The sequence below is a fragment of the Mirounga angustirostris genome, unplaced genomic scaffold, assembly GCF_029215605.1.
Source record: "Mirounga angustirostris isolate CCGP_5_RB_7025 unplaced genomic scaffold, mMirAng1.0.hap1 SCAF_13, whole genome shotgun sequence".
Classification (NCBI taxonomy): domain Eukaryota; kingdom Metazoa; phylum Chordata; class Mammalia; order Carnivora; family Phocidae; genus Mirounga; species Mirounga angustirostris.
Genome location: NW_026991721.1, coordinates 102836907 through 102854742, shown reverse-complemented (window position 1 = coordinate 102854742; position 17836 = coordinate 102836907). Strand labels below are relative to the sequence as shown.

General features: G+C 39.9%; 1 pseudogene; it reads left to right on the top strand.

Moving 5' to 3' along the window:
• Positions 1-4719: 4719 nt before the first annotated feature.
• LOC123856595 (mitochondrial inner membrane protease subunit 1-like) lies at positions 4720-5927 on the top strand (annotated as a pseudogene).
• Positions 5928-17836: the final 11909 nt, after the last annotated feature.

Genomic DNA, 17836 nt, shown 5'->3' with positions numbered 1-17836 from the left:
AAGAGGCTTCCCCCTCCCCCCTTTTTTTTTTCACTTTACATATTCCAGAGCTGAAGTGAAGGAGCTGTTATTCTCTGGTGGGGATTGAATTTGGGCTTGTAATGATCAAGCCGAAGATATCTTCACACAGAAAGAAAAACACAAAGAGATGGAAATCATTATGAGAAATTTGTAAAAAGGGCTTGGAGGACAGATGCAGAGACCTAACGTGAATAATAGGAGTTCTGAAGGAGGGAAAGGAACAGATGCAGGAATGCATTAATTAAGGAAATAATAGAAGACACTTCCCTGGTTTGAAGAAAGACTCAAGTCTGCAAATTTAAAGTGCTCATGGAGTTTCAGGCAGAATTGATGGGGGAAATTAAAAACAAACAAACAAGCAAACAAAAACACGCTTGGGCATGTTGTGGCAGAATTCCTAAGTTTAAGCATAAAAAAATGTATAGGCTGTCAGACATGAAAACTATGTGATGTACAAAGGAAAAGGTCAACACAAATTGGGAGAAGACAGGAGATTGAGACTGAGGAATTACATGCACAGAATGGAGGGAGGAGGATCCCAAGCCCAAATCCCACCCCTTGCTAAGAGAGCCACCTGCCAGGGTGAGGGGAGGCTGGGAGCTACTATGCAAACATCCAGGGCTTCTGTCACCCTTGGAGATTTATCTAAGGAAATACTTCAGGAAGGACTGTAAGTCGACAAAATGCAGAACAGTCTCCAGTGGGGCACAAGATGGTGAGGAAGCAGCATGAATGTGAGTCCCTGTCTCTACATACGTACGTACGTGCACGCATGCGTGTGTGTGTTTGTGTGTGCAGTTTTCCACTTAGATATATATAAGTCTGAATGGAAAATGATGGATGCCTGGGAATTTGTAGGGTCAGTGCTAAATAATGGTCATACAGATAGAAGAAACATCCTACAGGGAAAACCTACAAATGTCCAAAAGTACTAAACTGTGTCATCAATCCTTGGGAAGGGAGGAAGGAGCAGGTAGAGAAAGGAAGAAGAACTTAAGTTTTTATCTGAGATAAGAGTGAGGAAGTAAAAGCGTTATGAAGGTGGAAAAGGACAATCAGAAAATAAAATACTTTGATGGAGAGATATAGCTGACCCCTGGTTTTCATATTCACCGCAGAGAAAAGAAGCGTTCAGTAGAAATGAGCAAAATGGGAGAGTAATACTAGAGGAGTGGGAGATTGTGCTAGAACCTCTACATTTCATAGGTAAAATGGAGAGAATTAATGGTACCTTGATCAACCCACCAAAATTAAGGGGAAGAAAGGAAAAACAAAGTAACCTAAATGACATGCATGAGGTAAGATGAAATAAAGAAAATCAAAGGTATCTGATATTCCATTAAATATGAATGAGCTGGATTCATCTTTCAAAGACAAAAATTGTCAGATTGAACTTTAAAAAGCAGATGTATCTTATTTCAAAGCACACTTAAAACCAAGTGATTTGTTTAATGTTGAAAAGAAATGAAGAGGCAAGCAGATATCAGGAAAATGCATTCTTTTAAAAAAGAAAAGAAAGGAAAGAGGAAAAGCGACAGTACAATTAGAATTGGCAAAGCAATGTGTAAGATTAAAAGCATTAATCAGGCCAAGAGGAAGATGATAAAACATAAACACCCTTTATGAAAAAGATGTAACAGTCATAAATCGGTATGTACCAGATACCTAAAAAGCTAAATATATCAACCAAACCCTATTAGAAATATTTTTTTTTAGGGCGCCTAGGTGGCTCAGTCAGTTAAGCGACTGCCTTCGGCTCAGGTCATGATCCCAGGGTCCCGGGATCGAGTCCCGCATCGGGCTCCCTGCTCTGCGGGGAGCCTGCTTCTCCCTCTCCCACTCCCCCTGCTTGTGTTCCCTCTCTCGCTGTGTCTCTCTCTTTCAAATAAATAAATAAAATTTAAAAAAAAAGAAATATTTTTTTTAAAATAAGGCATGAACACTGATTTTTAGTGGGTTATTTTAATAACAGCTTTTAAAATATAAAATTTCTATTTTTGTTTATGCCTGTGTTCAATGCAGTTGGCCTGTTTATGTTTTGATGTAGATCCTCAGACGCAGTTAGTCTGAGGAGAAAGGCGTCTGTAGATACTAAGTTTAATTTTATAAAGATTCCAACCAGGTCTGCTTATCTTGAAAGTTGGTGATCTCCTCACTACTCTGCGTTGACATCCTTGGGCCAAGGAGATCCCAGCAAGAGGATCACAAGGCCCATTGAGGCAGAGGGTGGCATGGGGGCACCTGGGGAGCCTCTCTGAGGGGATGTTCAGTCACTGAGAATGCAGCAAGGCCTCAGTCTGGGCTTCGGGCTGGACCGGCTGGTTCCTGAGGGGAGGGCTTTGACCTTCATACTGCAGCCCCACCTCCATGCCTCCCAGCAGAGGATAAAGAGCAGCGGGCATCCTCAGTTACCCTGGAGTGACTCTCTGTCCCCTCTGCAGGCACCGGGCAAACAGTCATCTTTCTTCAGTTTCAACCACAAACAGTTTTTGCACACGCCATATGCATAAGACCCTGTTCTGGGCTTTTTTTAGGGCACTTTTTCCAGACTTCCCTCAGGTCTGGTGAGTGAGCCAAAGTTCTAGGACTCATGTGCGGCTTCCAGATGCTTCATAGTCAAGGTTTGTCTGGCAACAGTCCCTAGCCAGGGCTGATCCATGACTTAGTTTCCAACAGGTTGAGGCAAAAATTAGAGATAAGTGCCAGAAAGTGAGTTTTTAGTGAAGGTAAACCTATTCCATTTAGGTGTTCTTGATCTTCGTCTTAGGTCCTTCCTTGTTTTATCTTTAAAGTGGCCTTTCTTTTCTGAAATGGTGGTAGATGACAAGGGCTTTTTTTTTTTTTTTAACAACTTACTTGAAAAATAACAGTTTGATAACCCTATGCCCCCCAAATAAATTAATGTATGTATGAATAAAAGAGGTATTGCTCTGTGAATCCAAGTCTGTGGGGACCCCTGTTCTGTGTGGTTTCCTTTCTGTAGCTCTAGGGCTATCCATGCCACAAGGATATAACGTCTCTGTGGTCGCCTTGCACTGTTTGCACGTGTACCTTGACCGGCAATGGAAGGGGTCCAGTCATTCAGGGAGCCAGATTTACTCTGGAGGGGTGGGGGCTCCATAACCGTCCTGCCCTGGGAGGCTGGAAGAACACGCTGCATTGCTAAGCATCGCCAAACCTGATGATTCCTGGCCCTTTTTAAGATCCCTGATGGAGTCTGTCCCCACATGACCAACTGATGTCAAAAACCTGAATACTTGGTCCCCCACGTATTCTACTTAGGAAACTCATCATAATCCAACATCATTCTAGAAGGAAAATTGTCAGATACACCTAGAGCGATCATCACTAATATGACAAAGTTGCCCTGAATCTGTCTTCAAAATTCAAAAGGAAAAAGAGTGAAAATTGGAGGTTATAATTTTACCAATATCAATCCAAAGAGAGACAAGTACCATCTTCATTTAAATTATACTTTTATCCTCCAAAATTTCAAAAGTGATTTCTGATTTTATCTCCATCATTTATTGATTAAAACGTTAGGGAGTTTACTTTAAACCCAAGTTGAGTTTGCAGGTTTCGCTCTTTCAACATGGCACGTCACTTCTTTTCACCACAGGAGATAGCATGGTGTGGGCAACTTTGGTCTGTCTGACAGCAAGTATCTGAGTTTAAATCATGACTGAAAATTATTTATTAGCTGTGTTGCTTTCAGAAAGTCTAAGTCGAGTTTCACATCTGTAAAATGGGCATTATGGGACCAACACATAGTCGTGGTGTATCTGGTGTGAAATACTCAAGAAATGCTAGTCCTGTGTTTTAAAAATCCAGTTAGACTTCCAATTTTAATTTTAAATGAACTTTCACAGGATACCTCCTTTTCTGCTTGGATTATCTTAAAAATAAAATGATTGGGAGGAAGAGTTTAAATTTGCTTTTCAAGTTTGTGAAGAATTACACAAATGAGCCTGGAGTGAAACGGTTTTGTGCCAAATGTTTTGCCTACTCATAACGCCAAATACCCACAAATACGAACCACAGGTGGTCCGAGCTTTAATTTCACACCACTGTCTCTTTAAACACTGTCCTTAGTACTGCGCTTTGGTGCTGAATCATGACTGACTCAGAGGTTTATAAATACTGCTACTTGAATCACTTGGAATTTTCTTTAGTGGTCCCCTACTTCCCTTTCTAAGTTTCGATTAGACCTGACCCTGCAAAGGGAGTGATATCTGACAAGTTCACTTCCCACGTTACTGGGGCTCCTAAGTCTCTATGACATATGGGATGCGTTTATAAGAGGCAACATTCTAAAAATAAGCTTAATATATTCTCATTCAGTTCACTATATAGCTGATGTAACTTGAAGACAGTAAGCTACATTCATCAGTTGTCGCTAACAGCTTACTAAATGTCAGAGAGAGATGGAAATGTTCTAAATCAGGATGCCACCCTTAATTCCTTACAAGAAAAATTAGAATGCATACATTTTTATAGGGAAAAAATGCTTCAAAAAGCTAATGTAAGTATATAACATTCAAAATTTATGCCTCATTTGGTGGAAATAGTTAAAAGGTAACACTCAGAAAAACAGCTAAGATGTCATGTTGAAAGCAGCTGAAATGTGATTGCTGGTACATGAAGTCATTTCAGTAAGGGATTTATCTGAGGATTAGGGGGTGAGGAATTATAGACGTAATGCACAAGTCAACACTGTTCGGAGTCAACTCATCCTCTATGCTCACAATAATGTACAGCAGCAAAGATAATCCGAAAATCTTTTACATTGTTTTTGTATTACAACATTATTTGCAGTAGATTTATTTTCCCAGTTACATTTAAAACTTGTTTGCTTTTTTGTATATTCATTACCTGATAGATGGGGGGAAAAGATGCCCAATAGTATCCTCAAGGGCACAGGGAAGCCAGGGAGATAACATTTTGCCAGAGATAATCTGCAAAATAAATTGTGTCTGCAAGTGAGTGGGAGGTGTCTGGTGTGAGGCCAGTCACAATACTTGATGGCTCCGCAGTCTGCCAGCCACCCTCCAGGTGGCCCAAGGGATGAAGCGTGCTTACTAGCACACCTACTTACTACTATTGCTCTCCTCTCCTTCAGGCCCACACCCACTGCTCCAGAGAGATTGTGGTTAGAGCATTGTGGATGACAGGCCTCAGAAAAGGATCATCCTAACTGTGGCCCAGGTAAGAAAGGCTCCCTGGGTCCTGGATGAGAGCCCCTAGGCTTCTTTGAGGCCAGAGGAATCCTGAAACCATGAATCATGAGACACGTTTGAGATGTTTGTTTGTTTGTTTGTTTTTCTGGAAGGCCTGCAATCACCCTTAAAATGGAACGCATTGTAGAACAGACCTATATATGTTCAGTGGTGGCAGGATCTACATAGAATTCTGCTTCGTGATGTTCTGGGAAAAGCCTTTCAACTCATCAGCTGTACTGTTCAGTATGGCCGTATACCTCATCGTGCTTTTGAATATGTTGGTGGTGTCCTCATGTGTTCTGGACCATCAACAGAGCCTGCAATTCAAAGTCAGATATTGTCTTTGCAGAAAATCTTTGTTGACATTTTTATGGTAGCCAAAGAGGTGTCATTGTGATTGCGAAAAACCAGAGTGATCCAAAATCCAGTATTTGTAAAAGAACAATTGGTTTGCAAGGAGACAAAATGTTCCCCAATAGTTCATCAGATTTCTTTAAAAGTCATAGTTATGTGCCAGTGGGTCATGTTTGATTAGAAAGTGATAATCTACAGAATTCCACAGACTCCAGGTGCTATGGACCTCATTCCATATGGACTAATCAGAGGATGGATCTTAAGATTTGGCCTCTGAATGATTTTGGATTTCTAAGTGACAGCCCTAATGACCACACATTTTCTGATGATTAGCCAGCGTGTATTCTTTTGACTTGATTATTGTCTTCTGCTCAAGTGAATTTATCATTGCCACTGAAAGCATTTACTTACCAATAAAATATTTACTCTTCAAAAGAAAGGAGCACCCCCAAGTTTGGGGGATCGAAGTCCAAAGAAAGCTAACACTAACCAGTTGAAAACTGAATGAGCTAAGGCCACCTTGCTGAGGGTGACCAGAAAAAAAAGAATTATCAAAGGAATCTTTCTGACTCTTAAGAAGGAGATGAACTGTGAATGAATTTTTTTTGCAAAAAAGTTCTCTGTAATCATTTGAATTCTAGGAAAGGTGATGCTGGAACGCCTAGTTTCAAATTCTCCTCCCAGAAACAGACAAAATCATAAAAGCAAAATACCAAAAACAAGTCCTCAGTGCTGAAAGTGAGATGTTGCCAAGAGAGAGGATTATCTGATCTATAAAGTCAAGAAGAGACAGGATCAAAAGATCTCACCTGAAGCCGATGAGGTTCTTCCACTCTGGAGGTGGTGCTTGCCGCAAGAAGCAAAGCGGGTCTTGACAGATCTCTCCAGCAATCCCTAATAACGAGGGTGAGAGCTAGAGGTGAAGGTGAGCAACCTACAGGACAGATGCATAGATCCAGAGGTTGCAGCAGCAGGGGAGAAAAGCAAGCCAGAGGGTATAACAGAAAACCTCGAAGCCTCCTCGGGGTCTCAATAGCAGCCCAGATTCCTTCTGACATGGAGAAGGAACTTTCCTAAAATGGGGAAGGAGGCAGGACCCTCAACCCCATTCTGAAAGGGCAAAAACGACCATGAGAAACATGTAGAGCACTCCCATGGAGACACTTCCTATGGGAATTAACCACAGTGTATTTGGGAGCGGGACCACCAATGAGATTCTGCCAGCTCTGTTTTCTCTCATCCAGAATTTTACCTGCCTGACCATTGCCTCCTGATATATTAAAATGCACTCTCAAAGTAGAGATATTTGGGACACTGTACGTAGAGAGACGTCCATCCGCAATGACAAGTCACACTCCCAGTTTGGTGCATAAAAGCCCCAGGGAAGATCCCAGAGAAAGCTGTGCCCATCATGGGTACTTGGAGGCTGAACAAAAAAACAAGTGTAAACTATCTGCAATAATTTCAGTGAAGAGTGGAAACACAACTTCTGTAACACATCAATTCCCTCCCATCCTGACCCACATGTAACCCCATTCCCTCCCTACCCTATTGAAGCTGTGGAACAATCCAGCCCCTAACCTTATGCAACACCCAGCACTCCAGGTTATCTATGAGAAGATTAAAAATAAAAACAAAAAAACCAGACTGGAGTCAGACATCTTCTCTCCAACATTCAATGCCAAAAGTAAAGGGAATCCCATAATTTTTAAAGGAAACCGCCATGACTCATGAGTTCTACAATTCAGTAAAGTGTCCTTTTCATATAGCAATAATGGAAAAATCTTATCAAATATGCAAATCTTCAGAAAATACACAACTGGGCACCTGGGTGGCTCAGTCAGTTAAGCATCTGCCTTCGGCTCAGGTCACAGGTTCAGGTACGGTGGCATGAAAGGCCCAGGTACGTGAGTTAAAACACGTAACCAAATCTAAATGACCTGGCACATAAGGTTATAAAACAAGATGCAAGTGTAATTCTTGAAAATAGAAATAATCAATTCTAGGGACGCCTGGATGCCTCCATTGGCTAAGGGTTCAACTCTTGGTTTCAGCTCAGGTCATGATCTCCAGGTCCATCAACCCAACCCCAGACACCCCCAACGTCGGCCCAACTGCTCCTTCCCCCACTCGTGCTATCTATCTCTGAAATGAATAAATCTTTAAAGGAAAGAAATAATAAATTCTAGAAGACTACTATTTTAACAATTCAGTAATTATCCAGGAAGAACGCCCAGAGGATACCAAGAAAAACCCGTGAAATGGAAAAAAATGTTATCCCTAATAAATTCTTCATCTTAATAGCTATCAGTCATTAGATATTATTTCATGCTAATAACCTGAGAAAGCTGGTACCTAAGGATTTAAAAGAAATCATTGGTGAAACTAAATATGGGCTTTAATCCATAAAATCACTGGAAGAAAATTAAAGAGGAAAAACCACAAACACTGACCATATCAAGATAGAAAATAGAAGCAGTGAGAAGGCAGAAACATGAAATAAAAGAAGTAATAAGCCTATCTTATAAAAATAAATGTAAAGGAAATAATCTCGCTATTAGAAGAAGTGATTTTTAATTGGGTCAGAAAACAGAATCCAACTCTACATTGTGTGTAAGAGATATACTCAAAAGTAACTCAGAAAAGTTAAGATAAACAGTGGAATAAAGATACGTTATGTCAATATTCACTGAAAAAAAAAAAAGAAAACATGGGTTACAATGCAAACATCAAAGTAGAACTTAAGGAAAAAAGCATTAAATAGAACAGCGTCACTTTTGTTAAAGAGTGCAAACTCACAAGGAATGTTATCCATCATAAATTGATGTGCCCAGTAACATGCCACAAGAGACATCGTTTAAAAGTTTAAAAATAGAGGGGCGCCTGGGTGGCTCAGATGGTTGAGCATCTGCCTTCGGCTCAGGTCATGATCCCAGGGTCCTGGGACTGAGCCCCACATCAGGTTCCCTGCTCAGTGGGAAGCCTGCTTCTCCCTCTCCCTCTGCTCTCCCTCTGCTCATGCTCTTTCTCTCTCTGTATCTCTGTGTCTCAAATGAATAAATAAAATCTTTAAAAATAAAAAATAAAAAAACAAAAGTTTAAAAATAGATTACTGCAGATGTGAAGAAATTAACGTAATTAGTGCATTCCTATAAGATTAGGTTGATAAAAATAATCAGTGAATAATAAAACCACTTAAACGTCTTCATAAATGCCATATTTACAGAGAGTACAGCTCCTTTCCAAGCTGCTGTGGAATATACACAGAATCTTACCACATGTTGGGTAGCAGCGGAAGTCTCAACAATGTCAAACCACTGAAGTTTTACAGACCCTATCTAACCATAATGCAGAAATAAATTAGAAATAACCATTAAAAGGAGTGCCTAAGTGGCCCAGTAGGTTAAGTGTCTGGCTTCAGCTCAGGTCATGATCTCAGGATTCCAGGACTGAGCCCAGCATTGGGCTCCAGCCCCACATTGGGCTCCCTGCTTAGTGGGCAGTCTGCTTCTCCCTCTCACTCTGCAGCGCCCCTTGCTTGTGCTCTCTCTCACTCTCTCTCTCTCTGTCAAATAAATAAAATCTTTTAAAAAAGAGAGAAAGAGAGAAAGAATCATTAAAAAAAAATCTCCAATTAATTGGAAATTTTAAAAGGAAAAAATGGAAAGAAGAAAGGGAGAGAGGGAGGGCAGGAGGGCATGCTGTGTAGGGAAAGAACACTTGTTTACCTAAGTCTTGGGCCAAAGAGGAAATAAAACCTTCAACTGGAGATATTAATTATAACATAATGTTAGTTATAATATGGATATTAATTATAACGAAACATTATATATGAAAATTTACAGGATATAATTCTAGGTCCATTCTTAGAGAAAAATGCATCACCTTACTTGCTTTCCTTAATTACCAGGTTACTTCTCATCATTTTTCCTTTTTAATTGATCTTGCATGTCTGTTTAAAGGACTATGACAACAAGAGAAAAAGATAGAAAAAAATGTAGCCAACGTGAGATACAGATAAATCACCGAAGGAATTTTTTAGCATGGACAGACTTGATCATGTCAGTCATTGCAGGCTTCATGGGCTCTCCAGGTTAGGGAGAAAATGACATGACGTTTTATGATCCGAATAGTCACAGCTCTGGAGACAGACTTCCCCATTTCCTAATGATGATGAAACAATCCCTGTGACCCCATGAAATGACTCACAGAGCTTTCCCTACATCCCAGCCATTGTTCGAAGCACTTTTCATGTATTAATTCATTTAATCCTCACCACAAACTAATGATATGATACACTACACCAATGTGAGCTTCTTTCCAAGCGCTAAATTAATTTATTACTTAAAGATTTTATTCTCTGCCCTCACTTCCAATTTATAAAAATGCGTGGCCCTTTTCTAATCTTGTAACTAAATAATCACCCAGCAAAGCATTTTGTGTAATCAAAGCCTCTTATTTTTCCAGAAGCCGTGTGCCCTCTATTTTTCTAATATATCCACCATGTGCTCCTCAGAGGACCATCCCAGATCTGTTGCTGTTGTCTAAAACTATCAGAAAGGACCAAGCTTATTAAAATTGTCTTCTTTGGATTTAAAGAATGTAGTGTTTCCCTTCGAGGTGATGGTCACAATTTTTCCCATTTGTGATGACAGAGATGAATCAGGGTCTTGACATATGTTCAAATAATAGAACTTTTCCTTTTTAACTATATACTTATGGGGAGCCAAATCAAATAAAGAGAGCCAATGGGTGTTAAAAGCAGCATTCAGTTCTGGTACATAGTTGCAGCTAACCAAGGAATAGCTGCAATGATATTTTGCAGTGAATCTTGTTTTAATATTTCACAGAAAATTATTAAAATTAAAAATTAGATGAGTATGGCTTAGCAATCAAAAATCGTCCTATGAAGCCTCTACAAAATCAGCCTGAGAGGTCACTGCAAACTCTCCTAGCTCTCTAAAGATAATTAGTTTCTTTTGAATAATGCTTAAAGGAAAATCGTCTTTTAGCTCTATGAGTGAGTTAATCTTCTGGGATTTATTTTCCCCCCAAACAGGAAATTTCTCTGAAACTCTATGGTGCAAAACTACAAAAAGAAAGGGGAGAAAAAATCCTAGGCTAATGAACAAATAAGAAATCGAAATTGCTTGGTTCATTCAACTACATTATCCCTTATTATGTCTGAGACCTACCATACTTTAATTCTTTACCAGCTAGAAATGAGAGGAGAATGCTTTTAATAGAAGTTGGAAATGCACATATTCGGGTGCTCAACAAAGCCCAGCATTAGCACGTTCTGTCAGACAGTGGAGTGGATTCAATAAAATGGACCCTTCTAGGCTAGTGAAGGACATTTAGAGACAGAAGAGGGGTATATCTTTCTCCAGGATTTTATCATCCTTCATCCTTCATATCCCAGCATCCATTGAATATCAGTTTATTGGTTAGTACATTCATTCAACATACATCCCTTGTAATGATTTCTATTTGTTATTCCTGCTACTAGTAAACTATTATAGTAGTGGTGATGGTGGTGATTTTATTATTATTAGTCATTAGGAAAAGAGTCATTTCCCCTCTCAGAAGGACTGCATCCAATGTAGAATCTCCTCCCAGGTTACTGCCGGGGCTCTCCTTCCCTAGAGTAAGAAGCATTGTTGCTATGCTGGGCAGAGTCAAATGGGCAGCATCTAAGTCCAGCAAAATGTAAAAGGTGCCATATCTTAAGAAAACAGATCATAACCCTGAATTCAGTGCAGCACATGAAACCACACCCCTGGAATCTAAAAATTTGTCACAAACCAGGGAGTCTGGCCTCCCTGTCCTCTGAGGGGAACTCTGGAAATAAGATGCACAGCCCACGAGTATGGTGGGAAGACTGACCATAAGAGAGTGCTCACCAATTTGAGTTGCATCAGATTGGTCTTATTCTATATCAGAAATGCAGTGTCTTTGTGGGGACCCATGATAAATAGGCTTTTCCAGAGAATTTTGCAAACACAGTCATTGAAATGATGACATCTATGTGCTGGCATAGGAGGATACAAATACTGTGAAGGACATTTTGGTTAGAACTTCCACTTCTGGTCGTGAGATAGTAACGGGCTCTAGAATTACCCTCCCACCATAAACAACTAGAAAAGTGGACCAAAAAAATAACATCAGCAGCAGTTTCAGTGCTGAACCACAGGTAACACAGCACTGTGGTATCTTCGAGAAGGGAAACAAGTATGGGATGAGCCCTACAGTTACCTCACTGTTAGCCTGGAGACAATTTCTGGAGGACAGGGTGGGGGGCGGGGGGAGGCCGAGCAGGACCCAGAAGCGTCCATGAGTTGAGCACTAGGGAAGAGGGAGATGTGTAGAGAAAGAGCACCAGAAATCTGCCTAGGAGTCTGCCTGAATTGTGGACTGAATACCAATCTTCACAGGCATTGCATAAAACTCCACAAGGCCAAGAAAAATTAACTTCTGGGGACAAGTAATTACCAGGCAACTTGAAACAGGATGAGTCCCAGAGCTCACACAGGACTGGGAATCATTCAAGTTCCCAAAAGCCAGAGTGAAGAGATGCTGGTGAATGCATAGGGCATTTAGTCAGATCCCAGAGAGCTCATGCCTTGTAGTAGGACAAAATTAACCACAGAGAAAAAGCTACTCTAGATATTTACATTAAGGATTTTAAAAACAAGCCTTGATCTAATCTGCATGTAATTTAATTGCATGCTAGAATGAAGTCCAACCTTCTTCAAAGAAATACAATAAAACCCAGCACTCAATAACATAAAATTCACCATGTTCATCATCCAAAAAAATTACCATAAGAATAAACATAAAAAGGAGCAGAAAAAAAATGTGATTCACAATGAAGAGAAAATAAGTTAATGGAAATATAATCGAAAATAACAGAGATGATAGAATTAACAGGCAAGAATACTGAAACAGGTATTATAAATATCTTCAATATGCTTAAGTGTCTATAGGAAAAGATGAACATATGAGAATTTCTAGATGGAACTTCCAGAGATGAAAAATAAAATCCTATCCATTGGATAGGATTAATATCAAATTAGACATTGCAGAAGGAAAGATTGGTGAACTCGATGATGTAGCAAAAATTTATCCAAAATGAAACAAAGAAAAAAGAATGAGGAAAAAAATTGGACCCTGAGTGACATATGGGAAGATATCTAACAGTCTAACATACATGTGTTTGAAGAAATAATGGCCAAAAGTGTTACAAATTTGTTCAAAACCATAAAGGCATTTACCCGAGAATTTCAACAAACAGCAAGATATACACACACACATAGAGAAAACACCAACCCACAACATAATCAAATTACTGAAAAACAACAACAGAGAGAAAATCCTACAGTTATCTAAAGAAAAAAAGTCACCTTACATAGAACGGAACAAAATTAAGAATGACCATACCCTTCTCATCAAGAACTATGCAAGCCAAAAGAAAATTATATTAGTATCTACTGCAGCTTAACAAATCACCCCAAAACTAGTGGCTTTAAACCACACAATAACATATTATCTCTCACAATTTTTGTGTGTAAGGAATTTGGGACTGGCTCATGTAGGCAGCTCTGGTAGGGCATCTCATGAGATTTCTGGACTGGGGCTAGAGAATCCACTTCCAAGGTATATCAGTCTCCTGTCTGACAAGGTGATTGATGCTGACGAGTTTGTTTCCCTCCAAGTGGGCCACTTGGTGAGACTGCTTGCGATCCTCATGTCATGGTGAGTGGCTGTGTCCAGAATGAGTGTTCCAAGGAACCCAGGGGCAAGATGCGCTGACTACATAACCAGTCTGAGAAGTGACAGACATCGTGCAGTTTCAGTCATATTCTGTTGATCACATGGGTTAGCCCTGATTCAGCGGGGGTCAGGGCTACAAAAACACGTGAGCACAAGAGGTGAGGAGCATTGACAGCCATCTTGGAGGCTGGCTGCCATAACCATAGAACATTTTTTGAGTGCTTGAGAGAAAAATAAAGAAAAACCAAAAATTTCAACTCAGTACTTAATATGTGATAAAATCTTTCAAAGATGAAGGCAAAATAAAGAAATTATCAAGTAAAAACTATGATACGTGCCGCAGGTAACCCTGCGCTGCAAGAAATCTTAAAGTAAGTGCTTCTGACAAAAGGAAAATACACCAGATGAAAACTTGATTCTACCCAAAGAAATAAAGAGTGCTGGAGATGATAAATATGTACATGTCAAATACATTTTTTTCTCAATTTTACATTTCCATAGAAGATAATTGACCACTTAAAACAAAAGTAATAACAATAATGTATTGGAGTTATCGTGTACTTAGGTATAAGAGGGTAGGACAACAGTACCCGAAGAGTAGAAGGAGAAAATGGAAATGCGCTATTGTCTGATCTTTGTGTTATATGTGAAGGGGCGTAATACTTCATGAATTTGCACTGTGATGAATTAAAGATGCACATTGTGAACGTTAGAACAACTGCTAGAAAATATGTATCTGAGTAAATTTCAGAAGAAGTTTACTTGGGATAAAAAGGGATATTTCATCATAATAAAATGAAGTCAATTCATCAAGAAGACAACAACAGCGTCGGGAATGTGTAGATTTGATAAAATACAACCCTGACACCCAACCAAGTGATTATCTACAGAAGGCACCGGAAAAATAAGCAGATCTCTCATGTCTAAAGTTAAGAAGGCTCTCTAGACACAGTGTTGGTGAGGATGTGAAGCAACTTGAACTGTCACACGCCACTAGTGAGAATGTAATAAGGTACAACTGCTTTGGAAAACTAGCGGTTTCTTAAGAATTTCTCTGGGTTCATGTTGCCTCGCTGGCCAAGTCTGGGCATAAGTAGTCAGCCCGCCAGCTAGCACCTGCCAAGGACGCTGTCGCGGAGGAAACTCTACAGAAGGAGGAACACAGGAAAGTCTAGAGAAGACAAATCCAATCTAAAGAGGTCAAAAAAGAGATGAGTGGTTGCTTGGGAACGAGGGGGAAAGACTGGCCAAGAAGAAGCATGAGGGAAGCTTTTGAGGTGGTGACTACACTTGTCGGAGTTCATCCAACTCTAAACTGAAAGCAAATGGCTCATATTGTGTGCAAAGTATGCTTTAATACGATTTATTTTTAAAAAACACTTTGGCCTCATCGTGTGTCTGGTATATGTTGTACATACAATTCAAGGCTTCCTGAGATTAGTTTGTCACCTTAAATAGATCAAATAACTTCTGTATGTCCCAATTATTTAGAAAGGTGAAGTCAAAGCCATCTGCTTAAATTAAACTAAGAAGCTGAGATTTAACATACCTACGTTGCACTCTTTGAAAAAGAGTTTTATTTAAAAATGTATAGTTGCTGGGCGCCTGGGTAGCTCAGTCAGTTAAGCATCTGCCTTCAGCTCAGGTCGTGATCCCAGGGTCCTGGGATAGAGTACTGCATGGGGCTCCCTGCTCGGCGGGAAGCCTGCCTCTCCCTCTCCCTCTGCCTGCAGCTCCCCCCAGCTTGTGCTTGCTTTCTCTCTCTGACAAATAAATAAAGTCTTAAAAATAAAATAAAATAAAATAAAATAAAATAAAAATGTATAGTTGTTGCTTATAATTTTCAAATGTGAGTTTGCTTTCAAATAAAGGTATTTTTCTGCTAAAAGTTGCTTACAAATACTCCCTTGTAAAATCTTAAAGGAAAATGAAACCAGGACAAACAACTCAAAATCTATACAATGTTCTAATCTGAGCAACAACAGTAACAGAAACAACAATAATCCTGGTAGAAAATACCAGTCCCCTTAAAGTGACGTTTTATTCCTAATAAATAAAGAAATGCTAGTATAAATATGGAAATCTCCCCAAAAGCTCAAGTTTTATGAGGAAGGCGGATCAAGAAGGACTGAGTTTCCCCATTGACAAGGAGAAAGGGCAAATGCTCAGAGAGCATATGAGCCACCCTGTAAGTACTTCTAAGATTGAGCATGTGGCCAGGCTAAGGGTTGGGTAACAGGACGGATGGACAACATGCACAATGCTGTATTCTCAAACACTGTGCTGTGTACAGCTCTGTGAGCAGATTTTGTCTTCAAGTGCATTACTTGATTGCAGTTAAAACGCTGGGGAAAAAATAAAATAAAATAAAATAGCACAATAAAATAAAATAAAATAAAATGCTGGAGAAATTCTACATCATCAAAGACTGTGACTTTCACTGTCTATGGGCACCATTCTCCAATTTACCAATCATGTGTGAGCCAGTCTGACTTAGAGAGAAGGTGTCAGAGAAGCAGAATAGAGTGTACTTTTTTGTTTAATCTTTGAGCTCAAAAGTCCATTTCTCGGGAAAACTTTCCCTGCCCTCTTGCCCCAGGCCAGGGCAGACCCAGCCAGGCTCACATTCCCAGAGCTGTCTGTACTTTTCCTTCATGTTTATATCCTTGTGAAATTACCTTTCCCATTGAATTATCAGGTGTCATTTTCCTCACCACTGTATCCTCAGCACCTGCCATAGCGCCTAGGCTCAAGAGCCAACCCGATAATTGTTGACTGAATTACTCAATTAATTAAATGTTAAGATGCCATTAAAGTAAAACCTTACTTGCTCTCAGCTATGGCGGTTATAAAATTAAACTTTACAGTACTGTTCGTTTTCCTTATGCCCTTGTTCTCTTTGTGTTTAAAATAAGAGACAGAAATCCCGGATTATGTATGGATCTACCCTGTTGGTGACAGTGACAAAAACCAGTGGGAAGACATGGGAAGAAAGATAATGAGTTTGAAAGATGAAAAAAAAAACAATCGTCACTGTGGCTACCAGAAATCTGTCGTAAACAATTATCAAGTGAGCCTACTTAGATCAAGGTAAGGCCCACCTGACTTCACCTGTTAAACCCATCTCTAGGGCTGAATTAAGAAAGTCGTTAAAAATAATATTACAGGGCGCCTGAGTGGCTCAGTTGGTTAAGCGACTGCCTTCAGCTCAGGTCATGATCCTGGAGTCCCCAGATCGAGTCCTGCATCGGGCTCCCTGCTCGGCGGGGAGTCTGCTTCTCCCTCTGACGCTCCCCCCTCTCATGCTCTCTCTGTCTCTATCTCATTCTCTCTCTCAAATAAATAAATAAAATCTTTAAAAATAATAATAATAATAATATTACAACAATTTGTTTCTACAAAATTCACTTGGTGATTTACCACCTACTTTATTTCTTGTGGTAAATGGCACTGTAGAGGAATTTGTCTCACGTGGATTAGACCACAGCACATACCCAGCTTTGTGATGAGTAGAGAGAGAAAAGGAATCAGTATAATGAATATTGCTTTAGCCTTTTCCCCCTCCAAAATGCTATGCCATTGTTCTTTCCTCAGAACTCTACATAGTGTTGAGATGCCTGGCTGGCTTAGTCGGGAGAGTATGTGGGACTCTTGATCTTGGGGTTGTGAGTTCGAGCCCCACATTGGGCGTGAAGTCTACTTAAAAAAAAAAAAAAAGATTGTTCCAAAATTCTACAGATTATTGAGTTTAAAATAATGGTACAAGTCACTGATGAACAAAGTAAGGCCCAGAGAAGCTACATAGGATCTTGCCCAAGGTCATCTGATGATTTTATGGAAGAGCTGGGGTAAGAATTCAGATGGTCAGACTCCCTCTTCAGTAGGACTGAGTGAGTTTTAGTTGATCCTGAGTCTTCACTCTTTGTAGGGATTTCTGCACGTCTTCCTTCTCTCTCTTCTTTTTAGAATTGGGTTGTGATTTCTGAAAATCTTCCATAAATCACCACAGCCCGATATGAAAATTTAATGCTTTTATTCTGCTATATTGCCATTTGCCAGGTTATTTCTTCCATGTATGGAAGGTGAAACACAGGAAGCTCATACACAAAATGCACACACCAAAAAATAGGGGTTGTAGCCAAGGGGAAAAAGAAGTTGTTTTGAACATACGATTTAAAGTAATAATTAAGGCAAAGTCATGTTCCTAAATTCCAAATTTTCCATCACTCTTAGAGAGACATCAACCTAGTCAACTAGGGATCAATTGTATTGCCTTCAGATGTGGCTTAAGGCTTGGGAACTGGTCCTAAGTGTTTCGCCAGACAACCGGCCAGTTGGATCCAGGGAGGGCTCTGGTGTCAAGTTCCAAATTAAAGGTCCTAAAGTAACAGAAACTCAGACCCACACAGTTTGAGGGCTCCTCTCAAAAGCAAGATGATGGACCCTCACCCAAGAGTAAATTTGGACTT